Raw genomic sequence first — 17,421 nt, 5'->3', positions numbered from 1 at the left:
ATAGTATTTCCTTCTGAATTCACGTTGTTGTTTCCCTGCCTCCTCTGTGGTACATGCTTCCTTTCATAACTATTCTATTTGTTTTAAGGATAGTAAGTGTCTGAGGACAAAATTAATGTCAATTCCATATCCTGAGCTCCCTTTGTTGTCTATTCACTAAGTTGTGTTCAACTATTCTTTTGCAGTCCCATGGACTCTAGCCCCACCAGACTCCTCTGTCCATGGGATTTCCCCGCAAGAATACTGGATAGGCTGCTATTTCCTTCTCCAGTGTGTCTTCTTGACCCAGGGATCAAACCCAGGGCTCTATCTCCTGTATTGGCAGGAGGATTCTTTATCACTGAGTCACCTGGAAAACCCTAATATCCTGAGTAGCAATCTGTAGCAGTCTATAAATATTTTGAGTGCATAGTTAATGTTTAATAAAGAGGATTGAATAAATACCTTTTTTTTTTTCTGTAAGCCTGTAAGCCACCATGGGCTTCCCTGGTGGCTCAGATGGTAAAGAATCTGCCAGCAATACAGAAGACCTGGTTTTGATCCCTGGGTCAGGAAGATCCCTGAAAAAGGGAACAGCAACCCACTCCAGTATTTTTGTCTGGAGAATTCCATGGAAAGAGAAACCTGGTGGGCTAAGCCCATGGAATCACAAAGAATCAGACATGACTGAGCAACTAACACTAACATTGAATAAATAACAGAACAATGAAGCTAAGGGGAGGGTTTGAATTACTGGCTTTTCATGTAAACTGTACTTTACCTCATTTTCACTAGTAATAAAAGATAATTTCATCTCATGGATTAAAATGCAATTTGCAAGGAATCTATTTTTAGACATTCAGATCTAATTGGAGATAATTTAAATGAAATTAGACATTAGCACAGATGTGTTTAATTTATGATTCCTGATAACATATAATATTTAACATTTAAGATCATATCTACATTAATATTTGAAAGCAGAGTCAACTCCTAGTATTTCTGACCCAGTTTACTTATAATACTCTTATGAAAATCAAAAATAATATAGTGGTTTTATATCTTGCATATGACTAAGCCAATCTTCCTCTCCAATCTCTATCTTCCATTCATGTTTCACATTAAAAAGCAGGGACTATGATGGAGAAAAATAAAGACCCCTGAATCATACCTTTGGGGAAAGAAATACTAATAATTGATAGAAAAAGCAAAAGATGATTCAAGGCCTTAGCAGATGTCTCTGAGACTGGTTGTCCCAATTTCCTTGTTAGAGGCTTCAGTACTGAGTCAATTTGTTTGTCAGCCAAAGCAAACTGAAGTTTGTGCACAGCTTACTTAGAGAGTTTACACTTGGATTTGACTTAATACTCCCACCATTACTTCAGTCTCTATTGGACATGAACAGTAGCCAGATTTCCAAATTTTTAGTATATTCCAAATAGAGAAATATGAAGATAGCTACCATATGAAGTCTGGGATATGTAGCCAGTGAAGTTGATTCCTACACAGCAAACTTTCCAGGAGAGGTCCCAGTAAATATAAAGAAGAGGTTTAAGTCTGTAATTCCCCTAAGAGTCTAGATGCAGCTGGGTCAGCAGGTAAGATTAGCAGGCTGTGTCCAATCAGGAGAGAGTAATGCCCACAAGATGCCCACATCCTGGTGGACAACAGCAGAGCAAACATTAACCATGCAGATTAGAGGCCAAGAAAGGTCAGAAAGAAGCACAAAGATAACAGATGCAGATTACAGACTCCTTTTCCAGGGCTGGAAGTTCTCATAAGTCATATAAGGGGGAAAAGGACTAAAATATGAAGGGCTAGGCATTTGCCTAAAGAGAAAGATCAACCAAAAGAGTTTATTTAAACAATATATTCTTCTAAGTCCAAAACTACTCTTTCAAAGAAAGGCATACTTCATAAGTCATTTTATATAATTATATTTTGATGTAAGAACCCAGGTAATACAATAATTAAAGACGTTGGGTCATTAAGATACTTATCTCAAAAGATAAGAGAGAAACATGCAAAATATTTATATATCAGTTATCATAAACATGCAAAGAATAATTAATGCACTGTCTTTGTGAAGTGGACAAAGACTCTGCTTTGTAGAAAAACAAAATCCATATAAACTATTGTGTCATTCTGAAAATGCTCTTCAGTCCAGTTGGTTTGCGGATATGGGTAAAAGCTCACCTATAAAATTATATTGATAATTACCTCATATTTTATATCACTTAGCTTATATACATGTTATTATATTAAATATTTTAGTTGGGAGACATAGTTTAATGCGGAATTTAAAAATTGCTTCTTCATTAAGGTGATCCATAGGCTTCATTGTAGAAATTTGAATTTGCTGACTAATCCTATGATGCTTGATAAGTTGCAATGAGCTTGTAAATGTTTTTCCAATCGACTTTAACCTTACAAGCTGTGAATACATCCTTTTAATAAGTGCAAATATTTTGAGATTTTCTTAACTTCAGGTTGAACAAATAGAATGGTTGGCTTTATATTAAATTCAGTATAAAATATATTTCAAAAGCTTATTTTTGCTATATTCCTGTTCAGTTGATTGGGACATATATGGTAGATTGAAGCAGTTATGGATACTTTAAAAAGCTGTATTTTCAGAATTTATTTACATTACCAGGTTGTAGAGCTCATATATTTACAACTTTTTTAGTAAGATAGCTAGTATCATCTGCTGAGTATTTATTAGATATCAGACATTTGTGTGCTAAGTATTTCTAAATGAATACACATGTCCTTTAGTAAGGAGCAACAGTTTCTTTAACACTTATAATATCCCTGTGATAGAAAATTATGATTTCTTTCTAACAGATGAAGATCCTGAATATTGGAGAAATCTGAATATTGGAGAAATGTATATATACATATATATATACATACATATATATACATATATATACATACATATACATATATACATATATATATATATCAGTTTAGTTCATTTCAGTCGTGTCCAACTCTTTGTGACTCCATGGACTGTAGCACGCAGGCTTCCCTGTCCGTCACCAACTCCCAGAGCTTGCTCAAACTCATGCCCATTGACTCAGTGATACCATCCAATCATCTCATTCTCTGTCACCGCCTTCTCCTCCTTCCTTCAATCTTTCCCAACATCAGGGTCTTTTCCAGTGAGTCAGTTCTTCACATCTGTTGGTCAAAATATTGGAGATTCAGATTCAGCATCAGCCCTTCCAATGAATATTCAGGACTGAATTCCTTTAGGACTGACTGGTTTGAACTTGCATTCCAAGGGATTCTCAGGAATCTTCTCCAAGGATAGATAAGAGAACCTTTCTATGTGATCAGTGAAAAGAAATAGAAGAAAACAATAGAATGGGAAATAAATTGAATAAGAATAAGTTTGAGATCTCTTCAAGAAAATTAGAGATAACAAAAGAACATTTCATGCAAAGGGGCACATTAAAGGACAGAAATGGTATGAACCTAACAGAAGCAGAAGATATTAAGAGGAGGTGAGAATAATACACAGAAGAACTATACAAGATCTTAATGACCCAGATAACCATGCTGGTGTGATCACTCACCTAGAACCAGACATCCTGAAGTGTGAAGTCAAGTGGGCCTTAGGAAGCATTACTATGAACAAAACTAGTGATGGTGATGTAATTCCAGTTGAGGTATTTCAAATTCTAAAACACGATGTTGCAAAAGTGCTGCACTCAATATGCCAGCAAATTTGAAAAATGCAGCAGTTGCCACAGGACTGGAAAGGTCAGTTTTCATTCCAATCCCAAAGAAAGGCAATTCCAAAGAATGTTCAGACTATCACACAATTGGACTCATTTCACACACGAGCAAAGTAATGCTCAACTTTCTCCAAGCGAGGCTTCAATGGTGAAGACAGAAATCTCTCTTCCACTGCAACATTTAAGTAACTATTGTGCAACTTTCTGGTCTGAGTCAGAGACCTGAGACCAAAAAAAAAAAAAGTCTACTCAGATGGTTTAACTGAAGAGAATTTAATAAAATTAATTTAATTTAATAAAGAGAACACAGGAAATGTTAAAGACAACAAAGAATATGAAGTTCCTGGAGGCTAGCTGCAGAAGGCAATTTCCATTCCAGTACTTAAGTGGCCAACACAAGGACAAGTGTCAGGAATCCAGTGAAACTAGAGCTAAGAAGAGTGTCCTAGGCCACACACGCAGCACACTCCTCAGGAAGAGTGTCCTAGGCCACACACGCAGCACACTCCTCAGGAAGAGTGTCCTAGGCCACACACGCAGCACACTCCTCAGGAAGAGTGTCCTAGGCCACACACGCAGCACACCCCTCAGGAAGAATTTTTCTTGGAAGAACTGTAGCCACCCTACCACTTCATTATGAAACTGAGAGAATATGAAGATGAAATTGGGGTACCTCTCTCTTCCTGCCACCTCTGTCGTGTTCCTGGTTTCCCCCACTGGAAAACATCAGATGTAAACCAGACACTAAAGTAGTTCTATTGATGGAATCTAAGAATTCAACCCCAGATGGAAAAAGACAATCAATCCGGGTGGGGCAGGCTGTCAAAGGAAGAATTACCAGCAATTTACATTATCTGGATATTTACAATATACTCTTGTTCCATCATTTCATGGCAAATAGACGGGGAAATGATGGAAACAGTGACAGACTTATTTTCTTGGGCTCTAAAATCACTGTGGAGGGCAACTGCAGCCATGAAATTAAAAGACATTTGCTCCTTGGAATGAAAGATATGACAAACCTAGTACAGCATATTAAAAAGCAGAGACATTACTTTGTCAATAAAGGTCCGTATAGTCAAAGCTATGGTTTTTCCAGTAGCAAATGTATGTATGTAACTGTTAGACCATAAAGAAAGCTGAAGGCCAAAAAATTGATGCTTTTGAACTGTGGTATTGGAAAAGACTCTTGAGAGTCCCTGGGACTACAGTGAGATCAAACAAGTCAATCCTAAGGAAAATCAGTCCTGAATATTCATTGGAAGGACTGATGCTGAAGCTGAAGTTCCAATACCTTGGCCACCTGATGAGAAGAACCCACTCTTTGGAAAAGATCCTGATGCTGTAAAAGATAGAAAACAAATCGCCAGTCTATGTCTGAAAAAAAAAAAAAAAGAAAGAAAGAAAACAGGAGCAGAAGGGGACACAGAGGATGAGATGGTTGGATGACATCACCAGCTCAGTGGACATGAGTTTGGTCAAACTCCAGGAGATGGTGACACGGAAGGAGATGGACAGGGAAGCCTGGCATGCTGTAGTCCATGGGGTCACAAAGAGTCAGACACCACTGGTGACTGAACAACAGTGAAATTCTCTTAGCTATTGTATTTTTATATGTGTTTTTTTTTTGAATGGGAGGACTCAGAATCAGGAAATAACTAGTTCAAACTTAACAAAATTTAAATGATCTTCCAATGGTTTTCTAGACTGTAAAACTCCATGTACCAGGCACTACTCTATCTTGCATGATGAAAACAACGAAACTTAATATTCCCCCACTCCCCAAGTCAAGTCTCGAATTATGTAGGCCAACTGGCATACATACTGAAATGAAGAGTGAATCTCATCGCTTCATCATTTCAGGAGGTTTGATTCCCTAGTGATATTAGGAAGTGGCAAATTGTCGTGTCCTCATGAACATAAGATTTTAAAAATAAAAGAAACCTTGGTGGTTATTAATAGTCTGAATGAGTTTCTGTGAGAAATAATGGAACCCTAGGGAGTCGGTCCCTCTGTGACAATTCTGATATAAACACCTCAGGTTCTCACATCTGTGCTGTCACTGGGAAGTCACTCTTCTTTCACAGGTAGGATAAGGTATAGCAAAATAAAGTTTTTTTAAAAAGTGATGGCCTGAAACATATTCTGATGAATTAGCAAATGTCCTGATTTAAATTGTTATTTAGAGTACAAATATTTACAACTGTAGAGTGGAGTGGTATCATAGTAGAAAAAGAACTAGACTAATGACAGAAACTCAAGTGAGTGTCAAGAGTACAAATTTTGATTGGGTCATTAATTTTTCTGGAATTGAGCTGAGGGAATTGCTTGTATATTTTTGAGATTAGTTGTTAGTCAGTTGCTTCATTTGCTATTATTTTCTCCCATTCCGAAGACTGTCTTTTCACCTTGCTTATAGTTTCCTTTGTTGTGCAGAAGCTTTTAATTTTAATTAGGTCCCATTTGTTTTATTTTTGCTTTTATTTCCAGTATTCTGGGAGGTGGGTCATAGAGGATCCTGCTGTGATTTATGTCAGCAACTGTTTTGCCTATGTTCTCCTCTAGGAGTTTTATAGTTTCTTGTCTTACGTTTAGACCTTTAATCCATTTTGAGTTTATTTTTGTGTATGGTGTTAGAAAGTGTTCTAGTTTCATTCTTTTACCAGTTTTCCCAAGCAATCTACATGTCCATCAACAGATGAATGGATAAGAAAGCTGTGGTACATATAAACAATGGAGTATTACTCAGCCATTAAAATGAATATATTTGAATCAGTTCTAATGAGGTGGATGAAACTGGAGCCGATTATAAAGAGTGAAGGAAGCCAGAAAGAAAAACACCAATACAGTATACTAACGCATGTATATGGAATTTAGAAAGATGGTAATGATAACCCTGTATGCGAGACAGCAAAAGAGACACAGATATATAGAACAGTCTTTGGGACTCTGTGGGAGAGGGGGAGGGTGGGATGACTTGGGAGAATGGCATTGAAACATGTATAATATCATATAAGAAACAAACCGCCAGTATAGGTTCAATGCAGGGTGCAGGATGCCTGGTGCTGGTGCACTGGGATGACCTGGAGGGATGGTGGGAGGGGGGTTCGGGATTAGGAACACGTGTACAACTGGGGCGGATTCATGTTGATGTGTGGCAAACCCAATACAATATTGTAAAGTAAATAATAATAATAATAATAAATTTTTTAAAGAGTACAAATTTGTTCTTCTCCAAAGACAATTCTGTCCACTTGCAAACACTTCTTCCTGAGCTTTCTTTGCCATATCACATAAGATGTTGTGTTCTATTTTTTTAAAAGAAGGTCATTACCATCAAATACTCAAATGATCTGGAATGCTAATTGCTTGAAATACCTCATTCAGTTCAGTTCAGTTCAATTCAATTCAGGTGCTCAGTTGTGTCCGACTCTTTGTGACCCCATGAATTGCAGCACGCCAGGCCTCCATGTCTAGCACCAACTCCCAGAGTTCACTCAAACTCACATCCATTAAGTCAGTGATGCCATTCAGCCATCTCGTCCTCTGTCGTCCCCTTCTCCTCCTTCCTTCAATCTTTCCTAGCATCAGAGTCTTTTCAAATGAGGCAGTTCTCATCAGGTGGCCAAAGCATTGGCGTTTCTGCTTCAACATCAGTCTTTCAAATGAACACCCAGGACTGATTTCCTTTAGGATGTACTGGTTGGATCTCCTTGCAGTACAAGGGACTCTCAAGAGTCTTCTCCAACACCATAGTTGAAAAGCATCAATTCTTCAGCGCTCAGCTTTCCTCACAGTCTAACTCTCACATCCATACATGACTACTGGAAAAACCATAGCCTTGACTAGATGGAACTTTGTTGGTAAAGTAATGTCTCTGCTTTTCAATATGCTATCTAGGTTGATCATAACGTTTCTTCCAAGGAGTAAGTGTCTTTTAATTTCATGGCTGCAATCACCATCTGCAGTGATTTTGGAGCCCCCCAAAATAAGTCTGACACTGTTTCCACTGTTTCCCCATCTATTTCCCATGAAGTGATGGGACCAGATGCCATGATCTTCGTTTGCTGAATGTTGAGCTTTAAGTCAACTTTTTCACTCTCCTCTTTCATTTTCATCAAGAGGCTCTTTAGTTCCTCTTCACTTTCTGCCATAAGGGTGGTGTCATCTGCATATCTGAGGTTATTGATATTTCTCCTGGCAATCTTGATTCCAGCTTGTGCTTCTTCCAGCCCAGCGTTTCTCATGATGTACTCTGCATATAAGTTAAATAAGCAGGGTGACAATATACAGCCTTGACGTACTCCTTTTCCTATTTGGAACCAGTCTGTTGTTCCATGTCCAGTCTTAACTGTTGCTTCCTGACCTGCATACAGCTTTCTCAAGAGGCAGGTCAGGTGGTCTGGTATTCCCATCTCTTTCAGAATTTTCCACAGTTTATTGTGATCCACACAGTCAAAGGCTTTGGCATAGTCAATAAAGCAGAAAGAGATGTTTTTCTGGAACTCTCTTGCTTTTTCCATGATCCAACAGATGTTGGCAATTTGATCTCTGGTTCCTCTGCCTTTTCTAAAACCAGCTTGGACATCTGGAAGTTCACGTATTGCTGAAGCCTGGCTTGGAGAATTTTCTTGGAGCATTTCTTGGAGCCTGGCTTGGAGCATTTCTTTACTAGCCTGTGAGATGAGAACAATTGTGCAGTAGTTTGAGCATTCTTTGGCATTGCCTTTCTTTGGGATTGGACCTTTTCCAGTCCTGTGGCCACTGCTGAATTTTCCAAATTTGCTGGCATATTGAATGTAGCACTTTCACAGCATCAGCTTTCAGGACTTGAAATAGCTCAACTGGAATTCCATCACCTCCACTAGCTTTGTTCATAGTGATACTTCCTAAAGCCCACTTGACTTCACATTCCAGGATGTCTGGCTCTAGGTGAGTGATCACACCATCGTGATTTTCTGGGTCATGAAGATCTTTTTTGTACAGTTCTTCTGTGTATTCTTGCCACCTCTTCTTAATATCTTCTGCTTCTATTAGGTCCATACCATTTCTGTCCTTTATCAAGCCCATCTTTGCATGAAATGTTCCCTTGGTATCTCTAATTTTCTTGAAGAGATCTCTAGTCTTTCCCATTCTGTTGTTTTCCTCTATTTCGCTGAGGAAGGCTTTCTTATCTCTTCTTGCTATTCTTTGGACTCTGCTTTCAGATGCTTATATCTTTCCTTTTCTCCTTTGCTTTTGGCTTCTCTTCTTTTCCCACTATTTGTAAGGCCTCCTCAGACAATCATTTTGCTTTTTTGCATTTCTTTTCGATGGGGATGGTCTTGATCCCTGTCTCCTGTACAATGTCACAAACCTCGGTCCATAGTTCATCAAGCACTCTATCTATCATTATCCCATAGTAAAAATAAATAGAAAGACAAAAAGTCCTCTACATATGAATGAGCTCAGTTCTGAGATTGCATTTTTAATTACAATTTTTAAGTCCAACTAAGTTAGCCTAAGCACCCAATTAACACAATCGGCAATACATGTTCATAAGTAGTACACTAATATGTTTATAGTACAAATAATACATAAAGAACAAACACAAAAATAAAGGCAACACTTTCTAGTCTTACAGTACAGTACCTTTAAAAGTTCGCTAGTACTGTGCAATGGCTGGCAAACAGGAGCTGAATCCTATGTTCGCATTTTGAAAGTTTGCAACTTGAACGTCTGTATGTAGGGGGTTTACTGTATTAGTTATTTTGGCTTTTGATAAATAAGTTAATAAATACAGACACTAAAATACAATCCCAGAACCAAAAATGCTTTATTATGACAGACACAGAATGATTATGATTTCATTGATTTAGGTGACTTGTATTTTATTATGCTGGTCAATAAGTCTAAATCTCTCAGGTGCATAATGAAATAATACGCATGGGCAAGATAGCAGGAGTGTTTCATTTACAAAGTACATTACAAGGTGACCTCTGTCCATCACTGAAATGGTAGCTATTAATAAGAGTCGTTATAACAATGACATGCCTTTATGTGCTATGAAAGTAAAGTGTAGATTTTTTCATCATAATCTTCATGGTCACCTTTATCATGCACAAAGTTGGGAGATGCACTTTATGCTTTCTTACATACTGTCTCAGTTATATGGATCATATGATTATTTTCAGTATGTTTTTTGCATGCTTTAATGAACTTTATATTGAAAATTCCAGTTTTAGAATTTATACTTTTTGCAAGAATTAAAATGTGGTAAACTTATAACAAAGTCATTATGATCCAAGCATATTGTTGACAATCTTTTTTGATTGCTTTTTAAATTTATATTTAATAGGAGAATAAATATTTTACAGAATTGTGTTAGCTTCTGCCATAGGACAATGTGAATCAGCCATACATACACATATGCACACTCCCTCTTGAACCCCCCTCATACCTTGCACATCATCCCCCTTCTCGAGTTGTCCCAGAGCACCAGGTTCAGTTTCCTGTGTTGTACAGCAACTTTCCCTTAGCTCTCTGTTTTACATATGGTTATGTATATGTTTCAATGCTGCTTTCTCAGTTCACTCCACCGTCTCCTTCCTCTGCTATGTCTGAAGCCAGTTCTCTATGTCTGCATTTCTATTCCTGCCCTGCAAATAAGTTCGTCAGTACCACTTATCTAGTTCCACATATGTCACACCAGGGAGATTTTAATACAAGATCTCTGTATCCCAATCACTCTATACTTGAATATTTAGTATCACTGATCTATTATATATATATATATATATATATATATATATATACCCATCCACCAACACAAACATGCACATTATTTATGTACTATATGCTTCTCTGTTATTATACAAAAATAGGGATTTAATTTTGTATCTCATGCAACAATTTTGACCCCAATAATAGACTATAAAATACAAAGAAAAGATATTTTGAGCTGTCTTAAAAATTGAGTAATATTTGATTATTTTAGGATCCCCTGAGACTGACAAGAGTCGGGAAAGAGGATATGCATTGCAGAGTGAGGGACCAGTATGAGAGAGATCTTGAGTTTGAAGGAGCAGGTAGACAGAATTTGGTTCTATAAAGACCTACCAATTCCATGAACTTAAGTCCACTAAGTTATGAAAACACATGAGTTTTGATGACTGATGCTTTAGATACCACATCATATGTTATATTGAAAAACAAAGTGTCATAAATTCAATGAAAAGCAATATTTAAAGAATTGTAAGTAATTCATGAAAACAATTTTCAGGAAAAAAAAGATTTTTTCAACTATGAAAAGACATAGAGAAAAGCATTTGAATGTATGATTGTCTTTATGTAAAGGAGCTCTGTATTAATTCAGATATTCAAAGTATAAATTTCCTGCTTACTATGCTATTTATTTCACCTGCATTTACATTATGAGAGAAGTGGGCATCAGATATGATGTGAGTAATGGGAAAATGACAAATGAGTTTTATTTCATTTACTTTAGAACATGATGAAGCTGAGCAAACACAATGTTAAAGGAAAACTATACAGAGGTGACTGAGTTTATCCTCCTGGGACTGACAGATCGAGCTGACTTGCAGCCTGTCCTTTTTGTGGTCTTCCTAGTCATCTACCTGATCACAGTCATCGGCAATGTAAGCATGATTTTGTTAATCAGAACTGACTCAAAGCTTCAGACTCCAATGTACTTCTTCCTCAGCCACCTCTCCTTTGTAGATCTCTGTTATGCCACCACTGTCACTCCTCAGATGCTGGTTCATTTCTTATGCAAGAGGAAAACCATTTCCTTCCTTGGCTGCTTTATACAGTTCCACTTTTTCATTGCCTTGGTGATTGCAGATTATTACATGCTCACAGTGATGGCTTATGATCGCTATGTGGCCATCTGCAAACCATTGTTATATGGCAGCAAGATGTCCCGAGGTGTCTGCTTTCTCTTGTTGCTGCTCCTTATTCTTATGGCTTTGCAAATGGTCTTGCCCAGACCATCCTGATGCTCCGTCTCTCCTTCTGAGGACCCAATGAAATCAACCACTTTTACTGTGCGGACCCACCTCTCCTAGTCCTGGCCTGCTCAGATACTTATGTTAAAGAGACTGCCATGTTTGTAGTTGCTGGTTTCAACCTCATGTGTTCTCTCATCATCATCTTCATCTCCTACATTTTCATCTTTAGAGCCATTCTGCATATCCGCTCTGCAGAAGGGAGGCACAAGGCCTTCTCCACCTGTGGGTCCCACCTGACAGCTGTCACTGTCTTTTATGGGACACTTCTCTGCATGTATCTGAGGCCCCCTTCCAAGACTTCTGTAGAACAGGGCAAAATTGTAGCTGTTTTTTACATTTTCATGAGTCCTATGATAAACCCTTTGATCTACAGCCTTCGGAACAAAGATGTTAAAAAAGCAATAAGGAGAGTGATTCAAGATAAATTTTTTGTCAAATAGAGTAGACGTTTTGGTCACAGGTATGTAACATATAATAGTCTCTGATCAATTAGTGAGCACTTTAACAAATCATTTTGTCTATTGATCATTCTTCTATTGTGTAATTCAGCAATAAGACTTGCAAGAATGTTTTTAAATTGTTAGCTGTGACTCAGTGTATTACAATAATACCGCATATAAATTGAAACATAAGACCAAATAACATTGTTATTGTTGTATAAAATTAATAAAGGAGAGATTATTCTATCCATGTTACTCAAAAAGGTACAGACTTTTAACAGATAAAATTTAAAAATGATGCTAAGGAAATGACAATGTTTTAGATTTCCAGGGCTTAATGGGTTTTCAATTTATTTTCTAGGAACTTGTCAACCTTGTATGTGTATTTGTCTTTTGGTTTGTCTCTTTTGTTTTCTATTATTCAAATTATATAGGAATGAAGATTTTTGGGAATCTCAAGTTATTATTCCAGGACATATTTTAGATGATAATACTGGTCGAATAAAATTCTCATTCATAAGATTTTTGATGTAAATGCCAAATATTGATTCGAATATTTTTTATCATTCATTTTACCTGTTTTAAACTAATTTACATCCTTATCATAAAACTAGTTTTGGAGTTTCACTTTTTGTCTTTATGAATGATTTCCAATACACAGCCAAATTAGAAACTAATATAAAGTACACCAGGGTCAGTATAACTACAAATTAATATTTTCAAGCATAGCCACAGTTTTTATTTTTAAAATTTTTAGTTTATTTTGGAGCAGAGTTGATTAACAATATTGTGTTAGTTTCAGATATACAGCAAAGTGACTTAGTTATAAATATCCATATATCTATTTTTTTATTGTTTTCCCGTTTCTGTTACTACAGAGTATTGGACAGTGTTCCCTGTGCTATAACAACAGGTCCTTTTGTTTCGTATATTTTAGAAACTCAGATCCTGCACTTCTCCATGTCATGGACACTACTGCTCATCTTTGGCATCTCTTCCTGAGGCATATCTGGGGAAAGACTATGATGTTGAAAAGTGCTTAGAAGAGACGGGAACTGAGCAGAGTAGGGTCCTATTAAGGCCATCTAGTGAATTTTTTTTTTTCCAGATCTTCAGTGTCCTTACAGATGTTTGAATTTTCACATATAAAAATGGAGAAACATGATGTGAATTTGCCTAATTTTTTTTGGTATTTTTTTAAAAAGTATTTAGGCTATATTATTATGACATGTCAAGTATTGAGTTAGTATAATCCCTTTTAACATGTATAGTTTCTATCCCTTCTGTGATGTATAAAGACTAAAAGTCAAATTTGTCTGATATTCACATATATTAGGCAGTGGTTTTTTTTTTTTTTTTTTGGTTATGGCTATGATGTATATTTTGACTCTTTTATTTTCAAGTCCTGAGTCCTTTTAATCACTGTGTGCTCTATTTTATTGTGAATATTGGCACTTTTGAATATTTTCTAATAATTAGCTTATGCTGTTCACAAACTTCTTTGTGTTTTTCCCTTTACTTACTGTGAATTAAATTATATTTTAAGTTTGTTTTCTTTTTACTCCATGTTTGAATATGACACGTTCTATTACCACTTTTAATAAGTTCCCTTAAATTGTATATGCATACTTGTCTTAACTTAGTCTTCATTATTCAATGCATCTACTTTGACTTTAAATAATAAAAGGAACTTAGAATATTTTAATTATGAATACATACTGCTTCTTACTTACAAACTATCATTTGAAGGTTGAGAATATATCTTTAATAACAATTTTTCAATAATGAAGTTTAAATATTATCTATATTTTATGACTAAAATTATATCAAATTTTGACTCCATGTCAATGTTCTTTTTTTAAAAAATTTTATTTTAATTTTTTTTTTAAATTTTACTTTACAATACTGTATTGGTTTTGCCATACATTGACATGAATCCGCCACTGGTGTACATGAGTTCCTAATACTGAACCCCTCTCCCACCTCCCTCCCCATAACAGTTTAGAAAGATGGTAATGATAACCATGTTCTTTTAACTGTAGTGACATTTATCAATGTTTCTCTCACAGTTTTCTTGCTCTCACTCTTCTTTTATGGCTTAGTTTTCTTTTGTGTGAGGTAAACCCTTAATCACATCTTTCAGTAGAGTGTCTCTCTTTCCACTTATCTGAGAATATCACTTGTCCATTCTCAAAGAAGAATTCGTTTGGATATGAATGTAGAAAGACAGTTACTTGCTTTCAGGACTTAAAATATTTTATTTTCTGTCTTCTTTTATCTTGGTTATACAGACTGATGCTCTACCAGATTATTTGGTATTTTTCTATGGGTAAAGTATTTTCTCTTTTAATTATCAATTTTCAGTTTCAGCGTCAGTTGGGATTTAGTTGTATCTATCCTTTATATTTTCAGTGCCTCTGTGGTTGATTTCTTAAAGTTACATTCTCTTAGGATATAATCTCACAATATCATATAACTTTAATTCAGATAAATTTTGCAAATGCTGTTTTAATATTATCAGTGTGATTGACTCATATATTATCATCAATATTCTCAACTTCATGAGGACCAGGTCAATAAACCATGTTTAACTTTGCTCACATATTTAAAGTCAGACTTTATCCCCAAACCTAGAATGTACATGTTCTGAATATATATCATTTGAGTTAATAAAATATCACTATGCCCTATGCATTACAGTTCTTTGAGCAGTGAAAGATCTACTCCCTTCCAGTTTCCAACATGATTTTCACTCATTCTTAGATATATAATTCTGATTGTGCAACTTCAATGCCTTTTCACTCCCACCATGAAACAGAAGCATTTGAAGAACAAAAATCATCTTTTGTCTTTTTCTGACACTTTCTTCATTGACCATACAGTGGCAAACATAATTTTCTCTGAGTATTTGTTAACTATACCATTGACCGCTCAGTCGTGTCCAACTCTGTGACCCATGGACTGTAGCCTGCCAGGCTCCTATGTCCATGGGATTCTCCAGGCAAAAATACTGGAGTGGGTTCTCCAGGGGATCTTCCCAACCCAGGGATCAAACTCGTGTCTCCTGCATTGCAGGCAGATGCTTTATCCTCTGAGCCACCAGGGAAGGCCCCTTGTTAACTATATGCATGGATGAATGAATGGATTAATGGGTAAGCGAATGCCATTTTACCCAGAGAATGTGTAGCATTGGGCGAATTTGTTGCATTTCTTTCCTAAGCAATATGTTATAAAATACTGTCTAATAGTCTGATCCCAGCCTCACAATTTATTAACTGTAGGTTCCAGGGAAAGTTTATTAATCTCTACTTGCTTCAGTTTCCCATCTGTCAAATGAAGGTACTAATACTAAGCACCCACAGTCTTTGTGAGGATTAACTGAGCTAATGGTTGTGTAATACTAAGTCTAATGCTGGCACATAGGATGTACTCAAAGTTACATATAAATAATGTTAATGCTACCTATAAATAATGACTCCCACACTGTTTTCTTCCTACGGTTTTTAAATGAGTTAGTTACACATCCCACATCCTCTCCCCATAAACTTTCAGTTTTGAGAGGTGAGATAATGTGTTCAATTAACTACAGATTGGCCTGAGGGGAAAAATAAGAATTATTGTACAGTCATTGAATTAAATATACATTGCCTACTCTTGAATTACTTAGCACATATTCGTTCTCAACTGTTATCTCCAAGGATAGCTGTGGAAGTCGCATCTCTGCTCAAAAGGGTTTGAAATCTGGTTGTGACCATAGCAATATTAACAAGTAATGAAAATAGAGTGTTTCAGCCAAGGATGGGGCAGAGAGTTAAGACAGCATGGAGGATGGAGGTCAATCTCTGTGGAGGCACAGAAAGTGCCTTTTGAAAATTTTCAACTTGCACCTTTCAGTTAGTGCCATGACCAACCTAAATCCAATGAGAACCAGGAAAGCACTCACACAGGGAAAGCTAAAGGGACATGTAAAAAAAATAGTGAGGGAAGAAAGGACAAACTATGCCTTCAGGTTAAGGTATGGAAACGACCTATGGCTGAAAAAGCAGTCAACTAGGTGTGTGAAGTCAGGAATTCAAATCCTACCCTGACACATACTAGCCACGTGGCACAGATGAGTTAGAAATGGACTGTTCCTTTACAGGAACCTCTATTTCAGTTTAGCTGAAACTTCAAGAGTAAGTCATTTCCTCTTTGGGTTGTTTTGAGGCATCAGTGAAATTATCTACAGAAAAGGTGTTTGTCAATCAACTAGTCTGTTTCAAAGTCCTATTCATGCCTCACTTGCCCAAGACATACATGTATATCAGGAAGGATAAGATACGAGCTCTTGATTTTGGAGAGGAAGCAGTTTCAGTTTAAAAGAAAAGGAAAATATATCAAATCAAACACTCATCAAAATTTCAAGTTGATATTTTTTGTGTGACTGAATACATCTCTTAGGGCAAATAGTGATTTGAAATTATGGAGAATAAGCCTGAGGAGTATGATGTGCTTTCTGACCCAGGTGTTCCAGTAAATGGCTAGTGCTGCTAATTCCTTCTGAGATTCGCTTTAAGAATGGGTCCCCACCTCCCATATCCTGCTAGAAATGTGGTTATGTTTCTCAGCTTAGAAAGGGTTAATGAACTATCTTAATCAGGGGTAAAGAAAGGAAGTGTACATGCAAGCCAGAAGTAAAACTCTGTGCTTCTAATTTCTATTTTCATTTGAAAGGAAATTTTAGCAAAGTCTCAATCTGATTCCCAAAATTTGCACTTTGCTCAAAATAAGTACATGCAATCCTTTTTGTTTTCCTTGTCAGTGTCAAATTCAACTAAGTTCTTGGAAAATATAGTGACATTTCTACTGATCTCTCTGAACACTATATGATAGAGCTGTCACTACTGCACAAGAACCAAGAAAGGCAAACATTCTGCTCCCCCACAGAAATGTAAGGACATGTCCTCAGGAGTAGGATGGACCTGATCTTAGTACAAGAGATCTTATCATTAGAGACGGACAACCTAAGAACCACTTGCATATTGATTTTGATTTCTTATTAAGACTGGGTGTGGATGCTTTATTTTATTGTATTTTTTTATTTTTATTTTTACTTTATTTTACTTTACAATACTGTATTGGTTTTAATGAGGATACATTGTTTTAATACCCTTTCATAGTCTTTCATGAGATATAAAACAATATGAAGCAAAAAAAAAAAAAGGCAGAGTAAGCTTGAGAACCATTCTTACAGTGAATTCTTGCTAA

General features: G+C 36.4%; 1 protein-coding gene and 1 pseudogene across 1 annotated transcript in view; one reads left to right on the top strand and one right to left on the bottom strand.

Moving 5' to 3' along the window:
• Positions 1–17,421, bottom strand: part of LOC102181832 (NADPH--cytochrome P450 reductase) — a gene marked incomplete in the record, with an annotated part of 1,163,480 nt that overhangs the window by 842,252 nt on the left and 303,807 nt on the right.
• On the top strand, positions 11,237–12,174 carry LOC102188210 (annotated as a pseudogene).

Source organism: Capra hircus, chromosome 25, assembly GCF_001704415.2.
Source record: "Capra hircus breed San Clemente chromosome 25, ASM170441v1, whole genome shotgun sequence".
NCBI classification, from domain to species: Eukaryota; Metazoa; Chordata; class Mammalia; order Artiodactyla; family Bovidae; genus Capra; species Capra hircus.
This window is presented reverse-complemented; position numbering and strand designations above follow the sequence as displayed.